At 44.6% G+C, this 26,302-nt stretch overlaps 1 protein-coding gene across 3 annotated transcripts in view; it reads left to right on the top strand.

Annotated features, from left to right (window-relative positions):
• Positions 1-26,302, top strand: part of LOC145344395 (leucine-rich repeat-containing protein 4C-like) — a 1,050,741-nt gene that overhangs the window by 514,203 nt on the left and 510,236 nt on the right. For 2 of the 3 annotated variants that reach the window (XM_080191521.1, XM_080191522.1), the window contains exon 4: positions 22,557-22,617. The exons of the other annotated variant lie outside the window; for it this stretch is intronic. The gene's annotated coding sequence lies outside the window, so the exon portion shown is untranslated. The remainder of the gene's footprint in view (positions 1-22,556; positions 22,618-26,302) is intronic. 3 annotated transcript variants of the gene reach the window in all.

Below are 26,302 nucleotides of genomic sequence, written 5' to 3'. Positions count from 1 at the left end.
CAATTATTAACATTTCAAACCTTAAGGACTAGTTGGTGTGCCCTGCTGCAGTGTGGGATCTCAGCTGAAATCCATCTTCCTGATCTGACGCTCTCTCTGATGGTGCAGGACGAGACACTGAGAAACCCCGTGTTTTCATTTATTTCCATCACAGCCAGTTCAGAGTTTGTTTTATTTGCAGCAATTGTGCAAAGAGGCTATTAATTGTTCTTTTTATTGATCACGATGATTGGGAACCACTAAGTAGCTATTCAATGGCAGAATTTATCTGAAACTTTTAGAGTGCACTGTGACTGGTCCCAGACTGATAGCTGAGTGAGCATTTTGCAGCTGACGGCATAGTAATTGCAAAAGTAAACTAGCCATTACGAGAGAGCACCATGCATATCGCACTGTGTGTGACCAAACCTACATTGTCATTCTGCACACTTTAAATGAGAGACTCTTGTTTTCTGGGAATTTTCTGGTTTCTGCTTCTGGTTCTTAGATGACCACTGGGTCCAGCGGAGATACTCAGCTTCTTAAATCTGCTTCAATGCCGCGCACTAAAATTATCCTCCACAGCAACACTATCGCGGTAACATAAAACACATCCCAATTGTTTGTAAGCAGCTGAATTAACCCAGCAGGTGAAAATTGTCAATTGACTTTTGCGTTTGAGAGATGGTTACAAAGAGGATCTATTTCGAAGCATGCAAGTATAGAAAAGGTTTAGTTTGATCATGTACCAGAATTGTGCATACTCCCACACATATATATATATATGTAGAGGACCCTATTTTACCATTTTGATTCTAAGTGCTGGGCAGACTTGAAACTGGGAGTGTTTCAGATCCGACATTTAGTCCTCAGGCGCACCCATACGAACTCTGCCTGAAAAAAATATCAGCAATTCCGAATCGCGCTGCATAATCCTGTGCGCAGGACTTAACACGCCCAAAACGCGGCAGCTCCGATTGACACCTCCAACTCCCCTGCCACATCGCTCTTGGGCCCAATAGTGCCTACTCCTGGCTCCTACAGACATTGCCCCACCCCCAAACATTACTGACCCCTTTATTCCCCCAACCCCCACCACCCAGACCCATCGTGCCCCCCCCCCCCCCCCCCCCCCCCCACTGATCTCAGGCAAAGAGCCATCAGACCCACCTCCTCCCCATCAATCTGAAGCAGAGAGCTGTCGTACCTCCTCACTAACTGGAGTGGACTTTTGTGGAGGATGTTTGTTTCATGCTGATTCTGGATGGGCGAACACGGTGGTAAAGGGGGAAGTGCCGGTAAGTTTGGACTTGCAGCCCATTAAGTCAATTTAAATGCACGCGAATACATTTAAAAGGCCATTGCATCCGTTTCTGGTGCGGTTCCAATCGCAGCCATTTTCGGGCCTTGGTAAAAGGGGAATCGGCATGGAGGTGGGCGTGAACTGGGCTACTTGCCTCACACCAACTTTACCGAGTTTTTGTGCCCAAAAACAGGCGTAACACAATGGTAAAATCAGGCCCATTGAGTTTTGATTATAAGTTACAGAGCCTTTCTCTCACCTTTCGGCACTGCCTTAAATAAGGATATTCCTCAAAGTAAAATTAGTTGATGGCTGTTAGTGCAAACATAAACATTTACCTTTCATTTTATACGTTATTATTTGACTTGGTTATCCAAGATTCCCAACAGGTTATTATCCCAGTTATTTTCCAGTGCAGCTCCAATGCCAAGTGTCCTCTTTGAGGTGACCCTGTAATCAAACCAATGCAAGCCGCTTTTTGAAAGGGTGCATGTTACAGGGAGGGGGTGTGGTGGTGGTGGTGGTGGGGGTTGTTTGGCAGCTGGGAAGTTCTCTCTTGCAGTGCTGGCAATGGTAAATATAAACAGCGGGTACTGTGGAAAGTGAAGATGTTTTTACCCTGCTGGTGTGGTATCAATGTGTGTTACATGGTGACATTACACTGGCAGCATGAATCCGGCATTGGGAATTGGCTTGGCTCTGAAGTACAATGATTTGGGATACCTTTGTTTGTCACAGCACGGCTGTGAAACCTGTATGGTTTCAAATCCAGGTCACAAAAAATGTTGTTCAATTTATTTTAGCTCCTTCACTTCAGCAAGAATGAATGAGCAACTTGACAGTGGTTCATGTTAAGGATTGAAAATTAAAGTCCAGTGAAAGACAAGTGATAAAATAGAATTGCCTGTCTTAGTTGAAGAATGAACAAAAGGATACATGCATTGAGCAATGTGAATCAGTTTATATATTTAAAGGGTTGCATGTCTGCTTTAAGGGCTGATCACATGATTTGATGGTGCTGTCAATAGGGTGTGTGCAGAGTTTATTTTCAGTTTTATACTCTGTGCAGAATAGAGAACATCTCCCTCAGTGAAACTTGTTTTATGTTCGTTTGAAATTATTTATGCAAAATGAGGCCACAATTGCCCCACCCCCCCCATGCTAAAAAAAAAGAGAGATTCTCATGACGGCCGATTCGCGAGGTTTGCACGTGCGTTCCTGCTCTGATAGCGTCGCCCAGCACCAGATTTCCAGCAGCATCTGCTCACCGCTGGAAATCATTTACATATTCATCAGAATTTCATTTAAATGAGATTAGTGGGCCCAGGACTGAAATCTGCTGGCCCGCTAGCAACACCACCCCGCACCCCCCCGAGACAGAACTCTGAGGCCAGAACTCTCCATTCACCCGATGAACGGGAAAACCCCGAAAGCTTGTGAGTTTACTATCAAATAAATTGTTTGGACTTAAACCTGGTGTTGTCAGACTTCTTACTGTGTTTACCCCAGTCCAACGTCAGCATCTCCACATCATGAAGGAATTATCACAGAACTGTTATTGGTGGCCAGGTCTGGATGCTTAGATTGAAGAAGAAATGGGACAGTGTCAATTCGAAATACACCACCAGTGTCTCCTTTACACACTTGGGAATGATTTACAATACCATGGCAATGATTGCAAATGGATTTTTCTGGTCAGTTTGAGGGTTTCTTCTTCTTAGTCATAACTGATGCACACTCAAAATGGTCAGAAATTGTTTTCACCAGATCTATTACATCTGAACAAACCATTGAAAACCTCGGTGAAAATGTTGCAAGATTTGGTGATCCAGAACAGATTGTTAGTGATAATTGTTCACAGTTTACTTCGTTAGGGTTTCAGGATTATCTCAAAGAAAGGTTCATTGAATCCTTGAAACGTTCTTTAAATGCTTCAGAAGAGCAAGGTTTGTTCTCATGTCATGTGAATGGCTTTTCAGCATCTTATAGAAACATTGCTCATGCAATTATCCAACATGAATTACTCTAAAGACAGAATTGAGAACTGGGTTTGATTTGTTATTACCTCCAGAAATTTCAGAGATCGTAGAACGTCAACAATAATGACAAGTTGTGAGACAAGATGTGAGGACAAAACAACATTGATTTCAACCAGGAGATTGGGTGCTAGTCTGTAATTATTCCATGAGTGAGAAATGGGTAAAAACCGTAGTTTTAGCAGAAACAGTTACACAGTTCAAATTAAAGATGAACTAGTTTGGCAACGCCATGCTGACCAGGATCATCTCAAAATGATTTTTCAGAATTGTCTCCAGAAGAACCAACTTCTTTTGCCCCTAGTATTGTGAGTGCTACTACAAAAGACTTGTATTGTATATTTGCTACTATATGGTGCAAAATTAATTCCACGTGAAGAAGTGTCCACTGACATTCCAAATCATTCTTCCAGGGTCAAAGGCAGTCAAATTCCAGAACACGGTGTATAACCAAAGTAGGACAGACGTCTTTTATTAAAATAATAGAATCCCTACAATGCAGAAGGAGGCTATTTGGCCCATCAAGTCTGCACCGACCACACCTCCACCCAGACCCTATCCCCATAACCACATATCTTTCTGATCAACATTCCTTTGACTGTCTATAATGATTAGTGATGCAAGGTATTGTAACAGAGTATTGTTGATCCTATTTTTAACATCATAGTAAGTTGCTGTCATGACCACAGAAGTAAAAGGGGGAGGGATGTTATATATTTAAAAGGGTTGCGTATTTACTGTGACAGTCAATCACATGTAGGTCTGTTGAGGAGCAGTGAAGGATCTTTAAGGAGATCTTTCTTGGTGCTCAGCAGAAATTTATTCCGATGGTCAAAAAGGACTGTAGGAGGAGAGGTAATAAGCCGTGGATAACGAAGGAGGTGAAGGAAAGTGTTAAATTAAAAGCGGAGGCGTTTAGAGTAGCTAAGAGTAGTGGGCGAGAAGAGGATTGGGAGAGGTTTAAATGTCAACAAAGATTGACAAAGAAGTTGATAAAGAAGGGTAGGAGAAACTATGAAGCTGGGCTAGCACTTAATATAAAAAAGGATAGCAAGAGTTTTTATAAGTATATAAAAAGGAAGAGGCTGGCTAGGGTGAATGTTGGACCCTTAGAGGATGAGAAAGGGGACCTAGTGGTAGGGGATGGGGAAATGGCTAAGGTATTGAATAACTTTTTTGTTTCTGTCTTCACAGAGGAGGACGTGAATAATTTGCCGGGTGTTAGCGATGGAAAGGTGGTAGGACTGGAGGGTCTCAATGACATTACTGTTACTAGAGAGGCGGTGCTCAACAGACTGGAGGGGCTGATTGTGGACAAGTCCCCAGGACCGGATGGAATGCATCCGAGGGTTCTGAAATAAATGGCGGAGGTGATAGTGGATGCCTTGGTGGTTATTTTCCAAACGTCGCTGGATTCCGGGGAAGTGCCAGAAGATTGGAAAGCGGCTAATGTTACGCCGTTGTTCAAGAAGGGTGCCAGGCAAAAGGCGGGGAATTATAGGCCGGTTAGTTTAACGTCTGTTGTAGGTAAAATGTAGGATCTGTCATCAAGGAGGAAATAGCGAGGCATCTTGAAGGGAATTGCTTGGTAGAGCAGACGCAGCACGGTTTCGTTAAGGGGAAGTCGTGTCTGACAAATTTACTGGAGTTCTATGAGGATGTGTCTAGGGCGGTGGATAGAGGAGAGCCGGTGGATGTGGTCTTTCTTGATTTTCAGAAGGCATTTGACAAGGTACCTCACAAGAGGTTATTGCAGAAGGTCAGGGGACATGGAGTTGGGGGTAGGGTGTTAGCGTGGATAGAGGACTGGTTGTCAAACAGGAGGCAGAGAGTGGGGGTCAATGGGTGCTATTCGGATTGGCAGTTGGTGACTAGTGGAGTGCCCCAGGGGTCGGTGCTGGGGCCTCAGCTATTTACCATTTATATAGATGATCTGGAGGAGGGAACCGAGTGTATGGTATCGAAATTTGCTGATGACACCAAGATTGGTGGAACGGCAAATTGCGCGGAGGGTGTGGAGAGTCTGCAGAAGGATCTAGATAGGCTGGGCGAATGGGCCAGGAAATGGCAAATGGAATTTAATGTTGGCAAGTGCGAGGTGGTCCACTTTGGTAGGAATAATGGTAGGAAGGATTATTACTTACATGGAGAAAAACTGCAGCAGGCGACGGTGCAGAGGGACCTCGGAGTCCTTGTGCATGAGTCGCAAAAACCCAGCTTGCAGGTGCAGCAGGTGGTCAGGAAGGCTAATGGGATGCTGGCCTTCATAGCGAGGGGGATTGAACGTAAAAGTAGGGAGGTCTTGCTGCGGCTATATAGGGCATTGGTGAGGCCGCAGCTGGAGTACTGTGTGCAGTTTTGGGTGCCGTACTTACGCAAGGATATTTTGGCCTTGGAGGGAGTGCAGAGGAGGTTTACTAGGCTGATGCCAGAGTTGAGGGGGTTGAGCTATGAGGAGAGGCTGAATAAACTAGGCTTGTACTCGTTAGAGTTTAGAAGAATGAGGGGAGATCTCATTGAGACGTATAAGATGATGAATGGGATGGATAGGATAGAGGAGGAGAGACTCTTCCTGCTCAGAAAGGACAGTAGGACTAGGGGGCACAGCCTCAAGATAAAGGGGGGGCGGTTTAGAACGGAGTTGAGGAAGAATTTCTTCACTCAAAGGGTGGTGAATCTCTGGAATTCTCTGCCCGTTGAAGTGGTGGAGGCTACCTCGCTAAATATTTTTAAGATGCGGGTTGATGGGTTTTTGATAAGAGAGGGGATTAAGGGTTATGGGGAAAGGGAGGGAATGTGGAACTGAGCCACGACAGATCAGCCATGATCTTATTGAATGGCGGGGCAGGCTCGAAGGGCCAGATGGCCTACTCCTGCTCCTATTTCTTATGTTCTTATGTTCTTATGAGTTGATGGTGATGTCATTAGGGTGTTTGCACAGGCTTCGGTTTTACTTTCAGTATTATATTCTACGCAGAGCAGAGAACATCTCATTCAATAAAACCGACTATGTGTTAGTTTAAATTTATACGTGCGAACAAAATATTTTCTTTCTGGGTAAAAATCACAGCCCCTAACATAGTTAGGACATTGCGATCAGCAAAAATGGAGGTTTATTAAACTTAGAAACGTAGGCCACAATTCTCCCATCACGACCCACAACTTTTCTGGGGGGTTGCAGTGGGAGATGCTCGTCGCTGGCCTTGTTCCAGGATTTGTGCATGCACCGGGAATACATGTGCACCTCCCAGAGCTGGCGAACAGTCGCTGGTCAGACAGGAAGGCAGGTGAGTAACTCGAATCTCTTTTAAACGTATCTTAAATATGTTTTCAATGTGATTATCGCAAGCTTATTGGTCCCGATTGAATCTCCCACCCTGCCAGGAGTATTTCGTTCTGACGGGGTTCAAACTAGTTCCCCACATTCGGGGAACCAGCAGGAGACCCCGTCAGAATGAGGAGGGGCCATCGGGGCCACCTGGGGGGGGGGGGGGGGGTCGGGCGGCAGGGATGGTGCCACCGGGCATGGACACTCTGTCAGTGCCATCCTGTGTCCCCGGCACTGCCCAAGGAGCAAAGTGCCCATGCCCAGGGGGCACCTTGGCACTGCCCACCAGGCATCGTGCAGTGCCAAGGGATGGAGCCTATTGTGTGAGAGGCCTGGTACGATCAATGGGGGTGGGGTGGGGTTGGGGTTGGGCGGGGGGGGGGGGGGGGGGGTTCCGCTACCACTCTGCAGGCAGGTTCGGTCTGGGATGGAAGGAGGGCAGTGATTGGGGCGGGGGAGGGGGTGGTCTGCCAGGGAGGCCTGCTCCCGGGATGGAGTCTGACCCCGTGGGTGTCAACCGGGTAAGGGGGGGGGGGGGTGGTGGCTGCCAAAGTGCATGGGGTGGGGGGATCGCCATTGCTAGGGGGGCGTTGTGGGCTGTACATCGGGGCGCTCTGGGGCTGGGGCGGGAAGGGGGGGGGGCGTCAGGGCTGGCACGGGAATTGCTGTGAGGGCTGCGATCAGACCATGGGGGTGCTGGATGGACAGCACTGTGGGGGTCCCGGGCTAGCGAGTGATCAAGCTGGCAACCAAATGGGGAGTCTGACAGATTGGAGCCACTGTGCGTACGCAGAGTTCCAGAACTGTCAGACTCTGGTGCAGATAGGCCCCCGGTCCCCTGGGGTTTGTAATGAGATTCATGATTGTGACGTCTGCATTGCACAGAGTGGGGGAGATTCAGGTGAGAAGCTGTACTGACAGAACATCGGCATCTAGAACAGTTTTCCTACCAATCCAGTGCTTTTGGGGGAATCGTGGCCAGAGGGTGGGATTTTTCACAGGTCTGGAAATTTCCATGTGAATTCAACAAACCCTGTCAAACTTTCCTTTCCATCTGTAATGATTCCCATGGTGGGACGGATCAGAAAATCTCACCCTAGTCTCCCTTATTGTGGGAAGAATGTTAAAAATTTCAACTTAAGTCTATGTATCTTGCATCAGCAACTCAGTTTAATGTTCTGAATTACCTTCCTCCATTCCTTTGATATGAAATATTTCTCTGCGATCTCAGACCCTGTTTTGCCTTATATATTTTAATTATAAGAAAGAGAGGACTTAGATTAACATAGAGTTGCTAGAGATATATATTTATATTTTGTTTTTATTTTATGTATCTTGATTTCAAGACACCCAAGGTGCTTTATAATAAATTTGTTGCACCTCAGCTAAGTATCACAAACTGTAATGAAAGGATGACAATCCTTTTGTGAATGTAGCCCAGTCCATCACACAAACCAGCCCCCCATCCATTGACTCTGTCTACACTTCCCGCTGCCTCGGCAAAGCTGCCAGCATAATTAAGGACCCCACTCACCCCGGACATCCCCTCTTCCACCTTCTTCCTGGGGGAAAAGATACAAAAGTCTGAGATCACCAACCAACTGACTCAAGAACAGCTTCTTCCCTGCTGCTGCCAAACTTTTAAATGGACCTACCTCGCGTTAAGTTGATCTTTCTCTGCACCCTAGCTATGACTGTAACATCACATTCTGCACCCATTCCTTCACTTCTCTATGAATGGTATGCTTTGTCTGCAGAGCGTGCAAGAAACAATACTTTTCACTGGACGTTAATACATGTGACAATAATAAGTCAAATCAACAAATCCATTGTTTTTTTTGTGTGTCAGTTTAAAGGAACATATTGGCCAGGCACTGAAGTAACATCCGTGACCTTCTTTGAGTAGTGTTGTGGGATATTTTATGCCCACATCAGAAGATAGATGGGCTTAAAATCTCATGTGACAATGACAGCTCGAATACAAAGTGCTGCATTGGAGTATCAGTCCAAAAGACCTACTCAAGATTCTGGGCTGCTGCTTAAACCAATGACCTTTTGAAAGTCTGCACATTCTGCCGGTGTCTGCGTGGGTTTCCTCCCATAGTCTGAAAGATGTGCTGGTTAGTTGTACCGGCCACGCTAATTTCTCCCTCAGTGTACCCAAACAGGCACCAGGGTGTAGGGAATTTTCACGGTAACCTAAGTGCAGTGTTAATGTAAGCCTACTTGTGACACTAGTCAATAAACTTACACTTCAATTGATTTACTCTTTTGGATATATTTAGTATTTATATATATGTTGAAAGCTTTTCAGGAGTCAGGTGCATACCCTGCCCTGCCTTCATCATTGTGACTTCCTCAAAGATGTCAAGGACCTAGAGCATAAATAAGTTTTTAACCTGATGTTAACCCTTTTGTTAGCTATCAAAACTGGAGGAAAGTTTGTAGCATTTTCTAGCTTCTTTGAGAATCAGTCAGAGATGAGCCTTGAATACCTATCCCCACGTAACCATTCAAATCATCTCTTGTTGGGCAGGCAAATAGATTGAGAGCTTTAACCTTGAGTTGCTGGATGTGACACAGCTGATGAATGTTTGTTATCCTGTTTGGTTTGAAACAGAATGGAAAGTACGTGCAGAATCATAGACTTACAATGTTACATTTTGGTTTGTAGCAAAGTGTCATTGCAATACTACATATTATCCTATTTCTGTTCACTCATGTCGCTATTACCATCAGTTTCAAATCATCTGGGGTCAAAATGCTCAACACTTTTTAAACATTTGTGCAGACAAGATTACTGAGTCTCTGCAAACCTAGAGTGCTGAGAGATTTCTAGGCTGGAAACTTATGGCCGTTCATGCCAGCGGGATTTTCCAGTCCCGCTGAGTGCCAAATTCTCCATCCTCACTTGCAGCGGAAGTGATGGAATGTGAACAGCCAGAAAACTCCAGCTCTGACTTCTTGGTACTTTGGGAAAAGGAAGACATTAAATCTGTGACATTGTGTGCATTAGGTGACAGAATTATTCTGCCCCACAAAATCATCCTTCCAGGAATGTCAGTCATCTTTTCATATGTGATGTCTAATCAACATCTGATCCTTAATATAATACTGGCATACTCCGTTCCAAGATCACTTGCATTTCCTTATTACTGGCACAAGGTGATGAAAGGATGTTTCCCCTTGTAGGAGGGACTAAAACTAGGGGACACCATTTAAAAATAAGGGGTCTCTCATTTAAATTGGGGACAAGGCTCCCTAGAGGGTTGTGAGTCTGTGGAACCTTCCCCAAAGAGTGGTGGAGAAAAGGTCAATTCATATTTTTGGAACAAAGGTAGCTAGCAAGAGAAAGAGATGCTATTAAGAGCAGGCTGGAATGTGGTTTGAGGCGACAATTAGATCAGCTGTGATCTTATTAAATGTTAGAACAGAGTTGAGGGGCAGAACAGCCTGTTCCTGCTCCTAATTCACATCTTTTTATGTATCTTTGTATATGTGCGGCGTCTGGTGTAAAACATTGGCACATCTTACTTGTGAGGTGTTTCTATTGCCCGAGAATGGAGTTCAGGTCAAAACCTGGAAGCATGCATCTCTCAGACAACTGCAAAGTATTAGAACAAAGAATGATGAAAATTACAGCACAGGAACAGGGGTCTTCGGTCCTCCAAGCCTGCACCGACCATGCTGCTTAACTTAACTAAAACCCCCTACTCTTCCGGGGACCATATCTCTCTGTTCCCATCCTATTCGTGTACCTGTCCAGATGCCCTTTAAAAGCCACTACCGTATCCACTTCCACTCCTTCCCCCGGCAACGGGTTCCAGGCACCCACCACTCTCTGTGTAAAAAATCTGCCTCGTACATCTCGCTTAATCCTTGCCCCTTACACCTTAAACCTGTGTCCCCTAGTTATTAACTCTTTGCCTAATTTTTCTCTGTGGATGTCCTATGGAACAGACTGGCTGCCTGTAGGACAGATGAGCCTGTGGAAGAGCAGGGAGGGTGTGATTGTTTTTAGGGTGCTTATGGGGTCATGGAGCACAGAAACAAGCCCTTCGGCCCACTAAGTCAATGCTGGCCATCAAAGACCCATCTACATTATTCCCTTTTACTGGCAGTTGGGCCGTACGTTGATGAGGCAGATGGAGAGGGCTGGGGTTAATAGGGTGGTGTCTGATTGCTGTGCTTTGGGCTGTTGAGGGTGTGTCTGATTGGATGGGAACTAGGTGGTGTTGGGGATCTGATCATGACAGCAAAGAGCAGACACGTGGCTCCTGGCCAGGGAGAGGATTTGTAGTTTGTAGCTTGGAGGCCCTGGGGGAAACAATCGTCCTCTTCCTGCTCCACGAACAATGCAATAAACACTTGTGAATTCAGCCTTTTACCTCCTTAGGCAGAGGTAATCGAACCAACACGATTTACTACATCGCTGTGACTGTGAAGGCACACATTTCCTTAAAACCCTTTCATGACTGACGTACTTCCTGCCAGTGCATTGGTAACCCTCCATTAAAACCAGGTGGAGGCAGATTCAATTCTTATTTCGGATCAATAACTACCTACCGGAACCAAACCCTGGGGTTAGAATCACCTCCTTTGAATGAAACCTGCTGTAAGACGTGTATCACATTGTTCAGTATCGATGTTCTAATGTTGTGTATTGCTTATGCATTTATACACCATTTAATTTTGCATCACACTTGGGGCCATGTTTTGCAGTCTCGCATGACAATACAAATCACACAGCACTTGAGGAAGGCTGCTCTGTGGATATACGTCCCTCACTACGCCCTCACAGGGAGGCCAACAACACAATGTGAACACCAGAGTCATGACGCTCTTTGGCTACACTGTCAAGGTCTGGGGCAATGATACATAAATCCCCGAGATTGATATCTCAGAGATATTCTGGATTTACAATCTGGCACCAGAAAAAAGTTTCACAAAGATTTCTCTCCAAGTCCTACCCGTGGTTAGGTTAGTCAGGTACCTCACATTAAATCATCTGGGGAAAGTCCATATTGCTGCAATTTGTATCTGAACCTCAGGAAGTAATAGATTTGATGGCCTGGCGATGCTTTACTCTCAATAATATATTCAAGCCGCATGCTTTTTCACTGGAAGTGACCCTTGAGGTTAATTAGTCTGCAACTTCACTGAACATCTTAATTATTCATGTGGTTAATATATCACACAGCAATCTGGGCCAGGTAAATACCTTTAAGGTTGTATTTTGCATTTTTGAAAACACATTTTCCAGCCTGTCCGAATACATCCTGAATTGTTTCTTTCCTGGCTCAGTTCAGCTGTGGTGTAAAGGGGTTAATTCTCACATTTCTCTCACAAAGCACAAATAAAATGAATTGAGAAAATAATCTGCCCTTCTGCCAAGTTTGGAACTGGTGCCCCTGAGTGTGAAACCGAGGGATGGTATTTGATCTCCGGCACTCCTGAGTTTCTCCTCCACCTCTGACAGTTGATGGATATTTGACAGGAGTGAGCCATGAGGATAGGGTTTCAGTGAGGAAAGCAAGGGAGAGGGTCCAGAGGAGGTTCACAAGAATGATCCCTGGAATGAAGAGCTTGTCGGATGGGGAACGGGTTGAGGACTCTGGGTCTGTACTCATTGGAGTTTAGAAGGATGAGGGGGGGGATCTTATTGAAACTTACAGGATACTGCGAGGCCTGGATAGAGTGGACGTGGAGAGGATGTTTCCACTAGTAGGAAAAACTAGCACCAGAGAGGGCACAACCTCAGTCTAAAGGGATGATCCTTTAAAACAGAGAATAAGGAGGAATTTCTTCAGCCAGAGAGGGTGAATCTGTGGAACTCTTTGCTGCAGAAGGCTGTGGAGGCCAGGTCATTGAGTGTCTTTAAGACAAGAGATAGATAGATTCCTGGTTTATGAGGGGATCAGGGGTTATGGGAAAAAGGCAGGAGAATGGGGATGAGAAAGATATCAGCCATGATTAAATGGTGGAGCAAACTTGATGGGCTGAGTGGCCTAATTCTGCTCCTCTGTCTTATGGTCTAAAACATGCTGACACAGCTTTAAGCTTGGAACAGTTGGTGGATTTAGGAGTAAGTGGGATGTGAGAATTTGGATTACGGTGGAACATATTGTCATTGGGAGAGTCCAGAAACGAGGGGCCATAGTTTGAGGATAAGGGATAAATCTTTCAGGATTGAGGTGAGGAGAGATTTCTTCACCCAGACAGTGGTGAATGAGTGGAATTTACTACCACAGAAAATGTCTGATTTCAAGAAGAAATTAGATGTAGATCTTGGAGCAAAAGGGACTGAGGGATATAGAGGAAAAGCAGGATCAGGATATTGAATTCGATGATCTGCCATGATCATAATGAACGGTGGAGCAGGCTCGAAGGGCTGAATGGCCTCCTCCTGCTCCTATTTTCTATGTTTCAGTCTTGATGGTTTCAGCACCACCCCTGAGGACAGCTTCAATTGTGATTGGCCTTGTGATTGCAGCCACTCCCATTGGGGTGAGAACATGAATTCAGAGTTGTCTCCTGATTAGGTTGTGTTGCCTAAGGTTCGGTTTGGCATCTCCATATCCTGCAGGAGAGAGGGCAGTTTGCCAATGAGTGTGATACAATGGCTGGGATTTTCTGCACCATGTGTTTTGTGAAGGCGGAGACAACTCACCATTGGACAGTGGCAGGATCTTCCGGTCCCACCGCTATCCGCCATGTTTCCCATTTTATGCATCCCCTGCATCGGTGGGGGGGTGGGGGGGGGGGGGGGGTGTCGGGAAATTCCAGCATTTTTATTCTATCGTAGGCCGTGTATTTATTGCCATCCCTAGTTACTCTTGGGAAGGTGCAATGTAGGGTACCTGAGTTTGTGTGTGTGTGTGTGTGTGTGTGTGTGTGTGTGTGTGTGTGTGTTATGCATGTGTGAGTCTGTTGTATGTGTGTGTGGAGTGCATGTGCACATGCATATTTCAGGTGAAACTGTGAATGTGAGTGGTAGTTGACAAAGGGAGTTGGTTGGGGAATGCTGGTGAGCGGTGAATGGGGCAGTGTGTGAGGTTACTGCTTCATCTGCAAGGAGATGAAATCTTGAGGATGCAATTATTGACCTTGGCCACTCGTGTGAGGTCAGTGGACTCCTTTTGGCACTCAGATTCCTGAGGCTTACTGCTGGCATTGACCATGACAGCTAACTCCATCTATTTTCCCTTCAAAGTATCTGTCTTAAATACCTCCAGATTCCCTATCACCTTTCTCGAGTGTACCAGACACCTGTGCCCAAACTGTTGGGTTTGAGTAACAGTCACCCGGATTGTTTTAGTGAAAAAGATGCTGGAATATGTGACTTCCTTGAACAAAGAAGAACAGTTTTCATTGGCAGTCAGGAGAACCCAAGGGTTGCAGCGAAAGGAAAGCAGCACTCCAACAGCTCACTGCTGATGCTCAATGTGGAAGACAAATAGTGGGAAAAGAAAGCCCAAGAAACCCAACAGTATGCTGATTATCAAGAATGAAAGGCTTGCTGAAGTCTTCAGGGCTATCTACAGGCCGAGGAGAACTGGGAAAAAAAATTCTCTTTGTTCATAGGCTGGCGTCCCTTTTTTTAAGGATGACTTCACCATCATTCATCGCTGGAAAAATATTTTGCAGAACTCCTCAACTGAGAACTCACAGTGGCAGCTGACAAACTCCGAGCCATCACCCAGTACCCTCTGGTGGAATCCAGGGATGAGCTGCCATCGATGGAGGAGCTGCAGTAAGTAACTAAACAGATGAGAAACATCACTCCCGCAGCCTGGATGGAATTCCAGCTGAGGTCCTCAAAGCCGGCAGATTCCTGCTCACATCCATTCTCTATAAACTTAAGCCACGGATTTTGGAGGAACTCCCCGCTTCCAACTTCAGAAGAGCAACGATTGTAGCTATCTATGAGACAGGAAGTAAATAATTCTGCGGGAACTATTGCAGTGTTTAGTACACAGCAGGGAACACCCTATCTCAGATTCTCTTGAATTGCCTGTTCCCTGTGGCTGAGGAAATTCCATCAGCAATGTCCCCACCACATCTGCCAGATTCAGTAGAATGATGTTCTGACCCTCTTGGGGCCTACAGTATTTAGGTAGAACACCAGCAAAATCAACTTCTCTCTCCTGGCCACTGTGTCCGGATCACTGGGAAGTATTTCACTCACCAAGTCCTGTTGTCTCAACTCTCAGACAGTTAATGTTCTGAGGAGGGCAAAGAAAGTTCTTCAGACATGATTTGGTCAGAACGATAGAGAGTGGGATAGCTTGATCCTTGGTTCTGACATAGCTGGGCACAGTATCGAGGGCCAAAGGGCCTATACTGTGCTGTACTGTTCTATGTTCTACATGCAAAAGCAGCATTGATATCAGCGATTCCCAGTCATCCACGATGGCAACAACTTGCCAATCATGCTACAAGTTCCAAAACCTTAATAAGGAAAAGCAAGGACTGGGAAGGAAAGAAAAGGAAGCAAATCCTGCACTCCAGATCCCACTGGTTCACGCTCTGACCTTCTCCATGTACCCAAAGATCTCCAGGACCTATTATGGGAGTAGGGCCTGGGTGGGATTGTGGTCGGTGCAGACTCGATGGGCCGAATGGCCTCTTTCTGTACTGTAGGGATTCTAAGTTCTAAGGTCAGGATTCAGTCACATGAAGGCTCGTGATTGAGGCTTGTGACTCTGAAAAGACACCATCCAAGGGGCACAGCTGATGCTTACAATGTGTAACTCTGTATATGGACACTTGTAAAAGTGTCTGAAGATTGGCTGCGGTTCTATCCTTCACCATTGCCTCCCAGACTCGACACCACTGAGTTGATCTCAGCTGTGAATGGTCTCAGTGAATTTCACAAGAGAATTCAGAGTGTGGTGACTCAGGGATTTTCACAGTGACTTCATTGCAGTGTTCATGTAAGCCTGACATTTGTGAAATACTTACAAAGGAAAAATCTTAATAAGATTGGAGACTGAAACACGTTGACACAGTGGGACGGCACAGTGGCACAATGGTTAACGTTGCTGCCTCACAGCATGAGGGAACCGAGTTTAATTCCAGCCTTGGGTGACCTGACCTATCCATCATTCTTTCTCCAACAATTCAGGGTCGTAAACTTCCCAAGAAGTACATAAGGCCCAGAGTAAAAATAAACAGAACCCCACTTAAATCACTTTCGCATCAATAAAAGAGCTTCTAAAAAGACAGCTCAGAGTCTGCTTATAACTGCAGAGATCATGATTAAAGATGCATTTCTTAAAAGCACACAAGCATCACAAAAAGATGCCACAGAATGGGTCTGCGTAGAGTCTGCACCTTCTCCCATGTCTGTGTGGATTTTCTCTGGGTGCTCTGGTTTCTTCCCATAGTCCAAAAATGTGCAGGTTAGGTGTATTACCCATGCTAGATTGTCACTTAGTGTCTCAAGATGTGTAAGTTAGGGGGATAAGTAGGATAAATATATGGGACTTTGAGGAGAGGGTCTGGGTAAGATGCTTTGCCTGAGACTTCATGGGGACTCAATGGGCCGAATGGCCTCCTTTCGCATTGAAGGGATTTAACAGACTGATAGAAGCAAAAATATTGATCATTAAAGATAACCCGCTCTGTTACCAATGGGCAATACCAGCACTATCAACCAAGAGCCAGGCAAAAGATGTTAAAGGGTTTCATTTGGCTTCTGTGTCATGGATGAATGGCCCCTGGGTTAGGACGTTTGCGAACAATTTTTCACATTGTCAATTAAAGGCTATGTTTACAGTTTTAGTGGAATAACTTGGCTAGAGGGATAGCTAGTTTTAGTACACGGATCTTCAGCTTTACAGCTGGGATATTGTTAGGGTCTGTCGCCTTCGCTGCATCAAGTGCACTCAGCCACTTCTGAATGTCACATGAAGTGAACCGAGTAGACAGTACAAGCCACAGAAATAACCACTCAAAGTTCAGCATTAGCTTCGGGTTCATTTTTAATGATCTAAAGTCCGTGCTGAATTCAATCTGTGGAGTTTTGGAACTCGGCTCCCTAAAGCCAAATTAGAATTTGTTGGAAAGCTGCAGTACTCTGTACTGAGTGCTTGAAACTGAACCCAAAGACCTGAATTTCCCATTCAGCAGTGAAGCCGAGATGTACATCACTCAGCATGTTTGGAAGTACACTGCTACCCTTTTACCTTGCCACACTTGAGGATTCCTCTCTCAGCTGCAACGCAGAACAACCATTGAAAGGATCCGAGGGGTTGAGTGGCCAGGTGAAGATTGCAGTGTAGCTACGGCTCCCATTGAACGCTGCAATGGCAGGTTACAGCCCTTCAGCTCCAGCAGCGTCCTCAGGGAAAACTCAGCTTGGCAATTACGTAGATTATCGGTTGGTTAGAGATACCAGGGGTGCTTGATCCTCCAACCAACACCTCACAAGATTTACAATTTAAGATGTAGGGTAAGAAAGGGAGTGTGAGGAAATCCTTTCTTACGCAGCGAGTGGTAATGAGCTAGAACTCGCCCTCAAGGAGGTGGGGAGGCAGTGGATGTGGAAATGATCAATGGTCTCAAATGGAAATTGGGTGGATATTGGGAGGAAAAAAACTTGCCGGACTATGGAGACTGAGCAGGGGAGTGAAACTGATTGGAACATTCCACAAGGAACCAGCATTGACTTACAGGCCGAATCGCCTCAGTCTGTGCCATCGATGACTCTCTCACTCTACACTGGGGAGATGGCCTAGTGGCATTATTGCTAGACTATTAATCTGGGAAACCCAGGTAATGTTCTGGGGACCCAGTTTCAAATCCCACCACGGCAGATGATGGGATTTGAATTCAATAAAAATTTCTGGAGTTAAGGATTACTGATAACCATTGTCAATCATTGCAAAAACCCATCTGGTTCACTAATGTCCTTTAGGGAACAAAATCTGCCATCCTTACCTGTTCTGGCCTACATGTGACTCCAGAGCCACAGCAATGTGGTTGACTCCCAGCTGTCCTCGGGCAATAGATGCTGGCCAGCCAGTAACGCCCATGTCCCATGAATGAATAAAAATACGTTACCGTTGGTGCAGACTGGATGGGCCAAATGGCCTTTTCTGTACTATATGATTCTGAGTGCATCAATGGTTTAATGTTTCACCTGAAGAACAGCACCAAAGACAATGTAGCACTCCCTCAGTATTGCAGTAGAGTGACAGCCTTAATTTTTTTGCTCAAGCCCTGTAGTGGGACCTGAACACAGAACTTTATGATTCAGAGGCAAGTGTGAGACCAACTGAGCCACAATGATACTCATCTGCAGTAATGCAAATATGGTAATTTCAGGATGAGGTCATATAATACTGATGATATAGACCTCAATGTGTTCATATTATCATATCACAAATTACTGTATCATAGTAACAAACAATAAATGTCCCAGAACTGAAGTGTGTGGTATGCCACTGGACACTGGCCTCCAGTCAGCCGAACAGAGCACCACCACTCTTTGTGTTGATTACAAAGCCAATTTTAGATCCATCTCACCAAGTTTTCCTGAATTCCAAGTGCTTCAACCTTCTCAACCAGTCTCCAATGTGGGACATCGTCAAAAGTTCAAACCGCATCAACTGAGCTTCCCTCATCCACACACATTTTCAAAAAATTCTAACAAATTTGTTAGGCATGGCCTCCCTCTGACAAAACTATGTTAACTATCCTCAGTTTACCTATGCCTTTCCAAGTGGAGGTTAACTCTCTCCATCAGAATTTTCTCCAACAGTTTCCTTATCACTGATGTAAGATTCACTGGCCTTCCTGGTTTATCTCTGCCACGCTTCTTGAAAAATGAAACCACATTAGTCGTCCTCCAGTCCTCTGGTTCTTCCTCTGTGGCCAGAAAGGCATTAAAAACTTATATCAGATTCTGTGCAATTTCCTGCCTCAACCCCACCTCCCCCCCTCCCCCCCTCCCCAGCAACCTGGAATGCAACTGATCCAGACCTGGAGGTTTGTTTATTTTCAAACTTGTCAGGTTCCAATCCCGCCCCAATTCCTGTGTCAAACTTTACCAGTACCTTTTCCTGAATTCTTTCTACTTGAGTGGCTGCAGAGACCCGATGATGCTATTACAAAAAAGAGGACTGTGATTCCCTCTGGGGTCCTAACCAGTATTTATCCCTCAGTCAAGAAAAGAAATAACTTGGCATCATCACATTGCTCTTAGTATGAGTTTGCTGAGTGCAAGTCAGCTGCCATTTTCCGACATTACAAAAGTAACCGCTCTTTAAGAAGCACCTCATTGGCTGTTGAAGACTTTGAGTGGGATTTTCCACCGCCCCCTTCTCCCCTCCTCCATGGGATGACGACAGGGGCATCTTGCCATTGGTTGTTGGAGGTCCTGCCGGAGTCTATGCCATTTTGTATGGCCCGCCCACCCCACCAACAGTGAACCATCTACCGGGGGGGGGGGGGGGGGGGGGTGTTGGTGGGGGTTGGGTAGGAGTGGGAGGGGTGCAGTTGCCTTCAGCGGGACCTGGAGATCTCACTAGTAGGAAGAATTGGTAAATCCCTCCTTTTGAGATATGGTCATGACAACATTCTACATGAATGTAGATCTTTCTTTCATTTATATTATTTAGTAACCCAAATTGTAAAGATTTTAGCTTGTTTCTACCTGTGTTGGACATCTTGTCAGGGTTTCATATCCTTTCTAGGTTTTCACTGCGCAATGTTGCGATGATGTGGAGATACTGGCGTTGGACTGGGGTGGGCACAGTGAGAAGCCTCACAACACCAGGTTAAAGCCCAACAGGTTTATTTGGTAGCACAAACCACTAGCTTTCGGAGTCTCAAGCTCCTTTTTCATGTGAATGAGGAGTTGTGTTCACAAACAGGACATATAAAGACACAAACTCAATTTACAAGATAATGATTGGAATGCAAGTCTTTACAGATAATCAAGTCTTAAGCGTACAGACAATGTGAGTGGAGAGAGGGTTAAGCACAGGTTAAAGAGATGTGTATTGTCTCCAGCCAGGACAGTTAGTGAGATTTTGCAAGCCCAGACAAGTCATGGGGGTTACAGATAGTGTGACATGAAGCCAAGCTCCCAGTTGAGGCCATCCTCATGTGTGCAGAACTTGGCTATCAGTCTCTACTCAGCCAATGTTGCGATATCATGCCAGATATCTCATACCTTCTCTCTTTAGCTTGAAGCTTTTCTTCTTTTTCTTTGGCAGTTGTTGATGCCTATTTCTTTATTCAGAGAAAATAAGTCATCGTAATCATTTTGCACATTATGATTCAGATTTCTGCTTTGCATCCCTGACAGGAGATCAGAGTGAATTGATTCATTATTCATTTAATGTTCTTTCCATATTTATAGATGCACAAATAACACAGTGCTTTCTTAATGAACACATTTTCTCATATTCTATTGTACAAAAGCTCAGTGCATCTACTGGAGTTACCCATAGTATTTTTAATGACAGAGTAACTCAACGAGCAGCAGGTCACATCTGACTTCCAGATCAGAACAACCGGAACCTGTCAGGGTTCGGGATCAATTCAATAATTCAGGAAAACTCATGCTATGTGGGTGTAAAATTTAATTTGCAAATGCTTACCTTTCAGAAGATATTACACTGGTTAAATATTGCAATATTGGTCTTAACCTCAGAGATAACAGATGGTGTGTTGAAAGGAAGGACTTAGAAGAAGAGAGTTTTCTGACAGTTGTGACTCCTGAATTCCCGTTAGGGTTAAGGATGTATCAGATGGCATCCAGAAATAATAACCTGATCCAGCAGCAAGCTTCAAATCAATGAGGGAACTTCTGGTGATTTGATACTTTGTGTAACTTCCGTAAAGGGCATCTGCCGACTTAAAATTGGCCAAAATCTTCAGAGGTTGAAGTTGTAGATGTAATTGGTGTAGCAGAAATGTGTAAAAAGAATGGAGTTGGAAATAAAGGAAAAGCCAAGACATTTTCAGGCCGTATTTTAATGTCACAATGGTGACATTAATAGAGAGCAGATTAATCATTGCTACACGTGATCTTGGCGTACAAGTATACAGCTCACTAACAGCAGCCGTTCAACGAGACAAGGTTGTAAAGAAGGCATATGGAATACTCTCTTTCACTGGCAGAAATATAGAATCAAAAAGTAAGGTTATAGGCCGGGTTTTTCCCAAAATTGTTCTAACTTTCCAATGTGCAGTAAATCCATTTTTTTAATGCACTTACCAGTGCATCTCAGAGCGCCCCAGCGTGATTCCCACTGAAAAAAAAGTGTTGGGTTGGGCCTAATCCCACCCGACAGGCCACCAGCATCATACTGAGCAGGCCGATGTGCATGCACCTATCTGTCAGCGGAGGAATGGTCCCCCACCCCCACCCGTCCCACACACATGCCACCCTCCGGATCACTCACCTTCCCAATGGCTGGCCAGCCCCACAATCCCCCCCATCCCTGGCCTTCTGACCCCGTCCCCCAATTGCTGGCCTCAGGAGGACCAGGCCCCAGGCCTGCCCCTTCCCCCAGCCAACTCCGATCTCCCCGATCCGCGTGCCTCACGGACAGCACCCTCTCCCAATCCCGATGACCAGCCCTCATGTCTCCCCTCCCCCTTGGCCAGCCCCAATCTCTCCCCCATCCAGATGGCTAGTGCCAATTACCCTCACTCCCTCCCTCTCCAAGTGATCCCAGCTGCCCAGTGCCCATTGGACTGTGCCAAGATGCTCCTTGGGCTGTGCTAGTTTTCCCCCTGGGCAGTGCCAGGGTGTGAGGCTGGCATTGCTCAAGGGACAGCCCCCGCCCCTTACCCCCGACTTCCCTCCAGCGGGGTCAGGGCGACTGTTCCCCATTAGAGACGCTCACAAGCCCGGAGATTTCTACCCCAGGCCCGCGAATCAGCACTGCGCCGATTTCTGGCACAGATCTGAGGACACAAAAGAATCATAGCCTGGGAGGTATGTGAAGGCCATGACGCCCAGGGGTAGTCCTGCAAAATGGCTGTTGCTGATGTCATCCAGCCTGCGGCGCGACCCGAATAGTGCAGCATGCTGGGAGAATCACTCTCATAATCTTGGAATTGTGTATATCAAACCAGTGAGGCCATTACTAGAGTGTTGTGTGCCGTTCTTGTCACCACATTACAGGAAGAGCGTAACTGCTCTGGAGAGAGTGCAAAAGAGACTTATAAGAATGTCGCCAAGGCTACAGAAGTGTTGAAATGAGGAGATATTGGGTAGGTTTGGGTGGAAATATCCATGACATTCATGATTTCAAGGTTCTGTTGACTAACTAAGTTTGCAGATAATGTAAAGGGGTAGGTCTGTGTTTCATAATGCTCCCATGATGGTTAAGAAGTGTTGAAAAACATCGCATTGATGTGCACGTAGGAGAGTAGGGACTTATTGAAGGGTAATTCCAAATGGATTCGGAGGTATTGTGGCACAATAGGTAGCATCCCTGACTCTGAGCCTGAAGTTCCAGGTTTGAGAATCCCAGGACTTGGTGGTCAAAAAGGGTGATTCATAATGTGGCCAAATCGGTTAAGTATCAACCTGAAAGTGCTCCCAACACACGCCAATAACAGGTGATAAGATTGGGAGAGATTCCTGGTCAGACATGTGATGGAAATAGAATTAGAGCCTCTCCCGTCACTGTCCACAGCACCAAACTATAACTTGGAAAAGTGTATTTCACTGGAACAACTTGGATTGCCGAAACGAATTGCAACACAGCACCACCAATGGATGACTCCTTTAATTGAATTAGAATATAAAGAGATCGGAACAACTATTACCACACGTATTTTAACATAATTATACCCTACATTTTAAATTACTTAAATTATTTCTTGTGACATTATGAAGGAATGAGAAGTGATGGAAAAAATCCTCAATTTTATTTTTCAGAAAATGGATTAGTTTTTCGCTGCGCTACTACCAAGTTGTGGCCTCGACTTTGCTATCACAGGTATAGTAACCTGTCTTTCTGTAATTTTATTCCAGTTAATAGAAAGGAAGTTGGTGTGAAATGGATTTTGCACTATTTGAGTTAACACTTACACATTCCATTCAAATTGAACGGTGCCCGATTCCATGAGAGGAACGGTAGAATTTACATAAAATATAACATGCATACCTATTTGAGTTTTTCCATTTTAAGTAAATTAGGATGACTAAATGTTCCTGAAATTCAACATGAATATCTTCCGTTGACATCCAAGGCATGTGTTCTTCATCATTATTAATTTATAGCTTTCGTCCTTCCTATTCCCTTGTTGCAATTAGCTATGTTTGATACCCTGATACCAATCAGATATTCAGATACCCTTCTTGTAACTGAGGTTGCTTATGTTTACTTGATGAACAGATAACAGTTTATTTCCTGCATTGTTTTTCCCCTTCCCCAGTTTTTTCTCATATTTCTCTTCCAGCCAGAAGATTTATATTCCTTTGAAGAGACGCACAGGCTTACATTGTCTCTCGGCTAGAAAGGCTGTTTAATGCATATTAGCCTGTGTTTATCTAGTGTCCATTACAGGCACTTCCAGTTTTCCCTTCCTAATTCAGAGATTCAATGCCCTGACCACAATCGGCCAACAAAAAGTTTTCTGATATGTCTGATTCAGCCTATTGTTGCTAACTCCCAATGGGAGAGAGGTGTTATTATCACTCAATAATTGTTGGTGAAAATTCTCCCAAATAAAGAATGGCTGCAACGCACCATTGAGCTTTTTTTCCAGTTGGGTGTCAGTTGTTTTCAAGCTTGTTGTTATGTTACGGAATATTTTTTGGATGAATTGATGGTACGTGTACAGAGGGAACTTACATTCGAAGGGAACCTCAGTCTTAGAATTGATGCTCGTGTGGAAATTAGTGAAATTACCATTAAATGTACAGCTGAAGGGAATTTAACATACAGATGATATTGGGCGGGATTCTCCGATCCCTTGCACCCCAACACCCAAAATTCCCTCCCAAGTTCAATGGTTCGCTGAATTTTTCTGACTTACCCGCTACAGTTCCCATGGTGGGCAAGGCAGGAGAATTTTGGCCATGTTGCACAAACCCAGATTTGATTGGAGTCTGACCTCAAATCACCAAATGGTTAAGCACAGGAGGAGGCCCCATTTGGTACCTTGTGTTTGTGCTGGCACTTTGCATGAGTAGTTCACCTTGTGCCCCTCATCCATCTTTTCCCATCATCTTGCATATCTTTCCTCCACATTTTGATTCAATTTTCTTTCAACAGCCTTTGCACTTGTACTTATCTGTTGGCCCAAAGAATGCTTACTGCTTAGTAGTGCGTGGTATGTAAATAAAAGTCTGAAAGTGTTTATAGAATAAGATCCTTCACCTCGTTGCTATCTACATTCTCACACTCAGTGGATAGACATAAATTCTGATTAATGCATCACAAATGGATTGCATTAAGATGATGCACAATATCTGCATCATGGCTACAGATCGTGTACGTTGCAAATGTATTGTGGAATATTTAAATTTAGATCAATTCCGTATTTAGATGAAGTGCGTTTATGTGGAATCAAGCTTGTTGTTTCATTATTTGATGGTTGTTGGAATATAAAAGGCAGATTAATTGAGCACGCACACCTGAAGGAAATTAGATTTGAAGGGAACATTGGTTTTAGACTAGTGATGAACTTAATGAAATTACCATTAAATATACTGCTGCAGCGAATTTAACATAGAGGACGTATGTTACACGAACCCAGATTCAATAAATGCCGATTTAATAGGACTTTAACAGTTTTTAATCTGACAATAAGCACATGAAAGAACAAAGTAAATTAATGGAATAATAAATGCATCCAAAACCTAATTGTATTCCATTACTTAAAGCCATATATCTCAGCAGAATCACATCTATAATGTATACAAATCTTTATAAAAAAGCTTCAGAAATGTTGTGTTTCACAACAAAGAATTTGGCTAATCCTTTGAAATGTAATTGAACGCAAAAAAAAAATGACAGAGTGGTTTGTCTACAATGATGATCCTATTGAGGATGACAATATGTGACCAAAGTGCTGGATATATTGACCAAGTTAAGGAGTAGGAATATAGCATATTTTCACAATATGAAAGACTTTGATTTAGAACAAAGAATAAAGAACAAAAAAACAAAGAAAATTACAGCACAGGAACAAGCCCTTCGGGCCCTCCAAGTCTGCACCAACCATGCTGCCCGACTTAACTAAAACCCCCTGCCCTTCTGGGGACTGTATCCCTCTATTCCCATCCTATTCAAGATGCCCCTTCAAAGTTACTACCGTATCCGCTTCCACTACTTCTCCCGGCGACGAGTTCCAGGGACCCACTACTCCCTGTGTAAAAAATCTGCCTCATACATCTCCTTTAAACCTTGCCCCTCACACCTTAAACCTATGCCCCTGAGTAATTGACTCTGTTATCCTGGGGGAAAAAAAAGCTTCTGACTACCCACTCTGTCCATGCCTCTCATAATCCTGTCAACTTTTACCAGGTAGCCCTCAACCTCCGTCGTTGCAGTGAAAACAAAGTAAGTTTCTCCAACCTCTCCTCATAGCTAATGCCCTCCATGCCAGGCAACATCCTGGTAAATCTTTTCTGTACCTGCTCCAAAGTTTCCACATCCTTCTGGTAGTGTGGTGAGCAGAATTGAACACTATATTCCAAGTGCAGCCTAACTAAGGTTCTGTAAAGCTGCAACATGACTTGCCAATTTATAGACTTAATGCCCTGACCAATGGAAAGCAAGCATGCCGTATGCCTTCTTGGCTTACGGTCATGTTTCATAATATATTGAGTAAGTTACCTGCATGACAGTATGTAGTTCTTATAATATCAAGTGAAATTATGTTTGAATGAATTGATTACCTTATTCATCTCAGACCATTTTCAACAAATGTTAATGCAGTACACTGTAATGCACTCCAACACAAGGGTACACGATATTAGAATTGGAAAAGGCTTATTACGCAGCTAATGTTCCTTGATTCGTTTTTATTCGATGAAAACAAAGGAATCTCCTGGGGTTTTTTTTTGAATGACCAGCTGATGTGAAAAGGAATAGGCCACTGGAATGGAAGGTCTGGAAGAATTTTGATGGCAATGGAGAGAATTGGGTCCAGTATTCAGGATCCTGTCTACTGGCATGTTTCCCATAGCTAACTAACTAATGTTTAAATGGCGCTATCGTTAGCAGGAATGAAATGCTTTAACTGTTGTACATTTGAACATAAGAACATAAGAAATAGGAGCAGGAGTAGGCCATCTAGCCCTTCGAGCCTGCCCCGCCATTCAATAAGATCATGGCTGATCTGCCGTGACTCAGTTCCACTTTCCCGCCCTCTCCCCATAACCCTTAATCCCCTCTCTTATCAAAAACCCATCAACCCGCGTCTTAAAAATATTTAGCGAGGCAGCCTCCACCACTTCAACGGGCAGAGATTCACCACCCTTTGAGTGAAGAAGTTCCTCCTCAACTCCGTTCTAAACCGCCCCCCCTTTATCTTGAGGCTGTGCCCCCTAATCCTACTGTCTTTTTTGAGCGGGAAGAGTCTCTCCACCTCTATCCTATCCATCCCATTCATCATCTTAAACGTCTCAATGAGATCTCCCCTCATTCTTCTAAACTCAATACATGTCCCATG

Source organism: Carcharhinus amblyrhynchos, chromosome 6 (genome assembly GCF_965287045.1).
Source record: "Carcharhinus amblyrhynchos chromosome 6, sCarAmb.v2.hapA, whole genome shotgun sequence".
NCBI lineage: Eukaryota > Metazoa > Chordata > Chondrichthyes > Carcharhiniformes > Carcharhinidae > Carcharhinus > Carcharhinus amblyrhynchos.
Note: the sequence above shows the minus strand (reverse complement) of the source record. Positions and strands in the feature narration are given on the sequence as shown.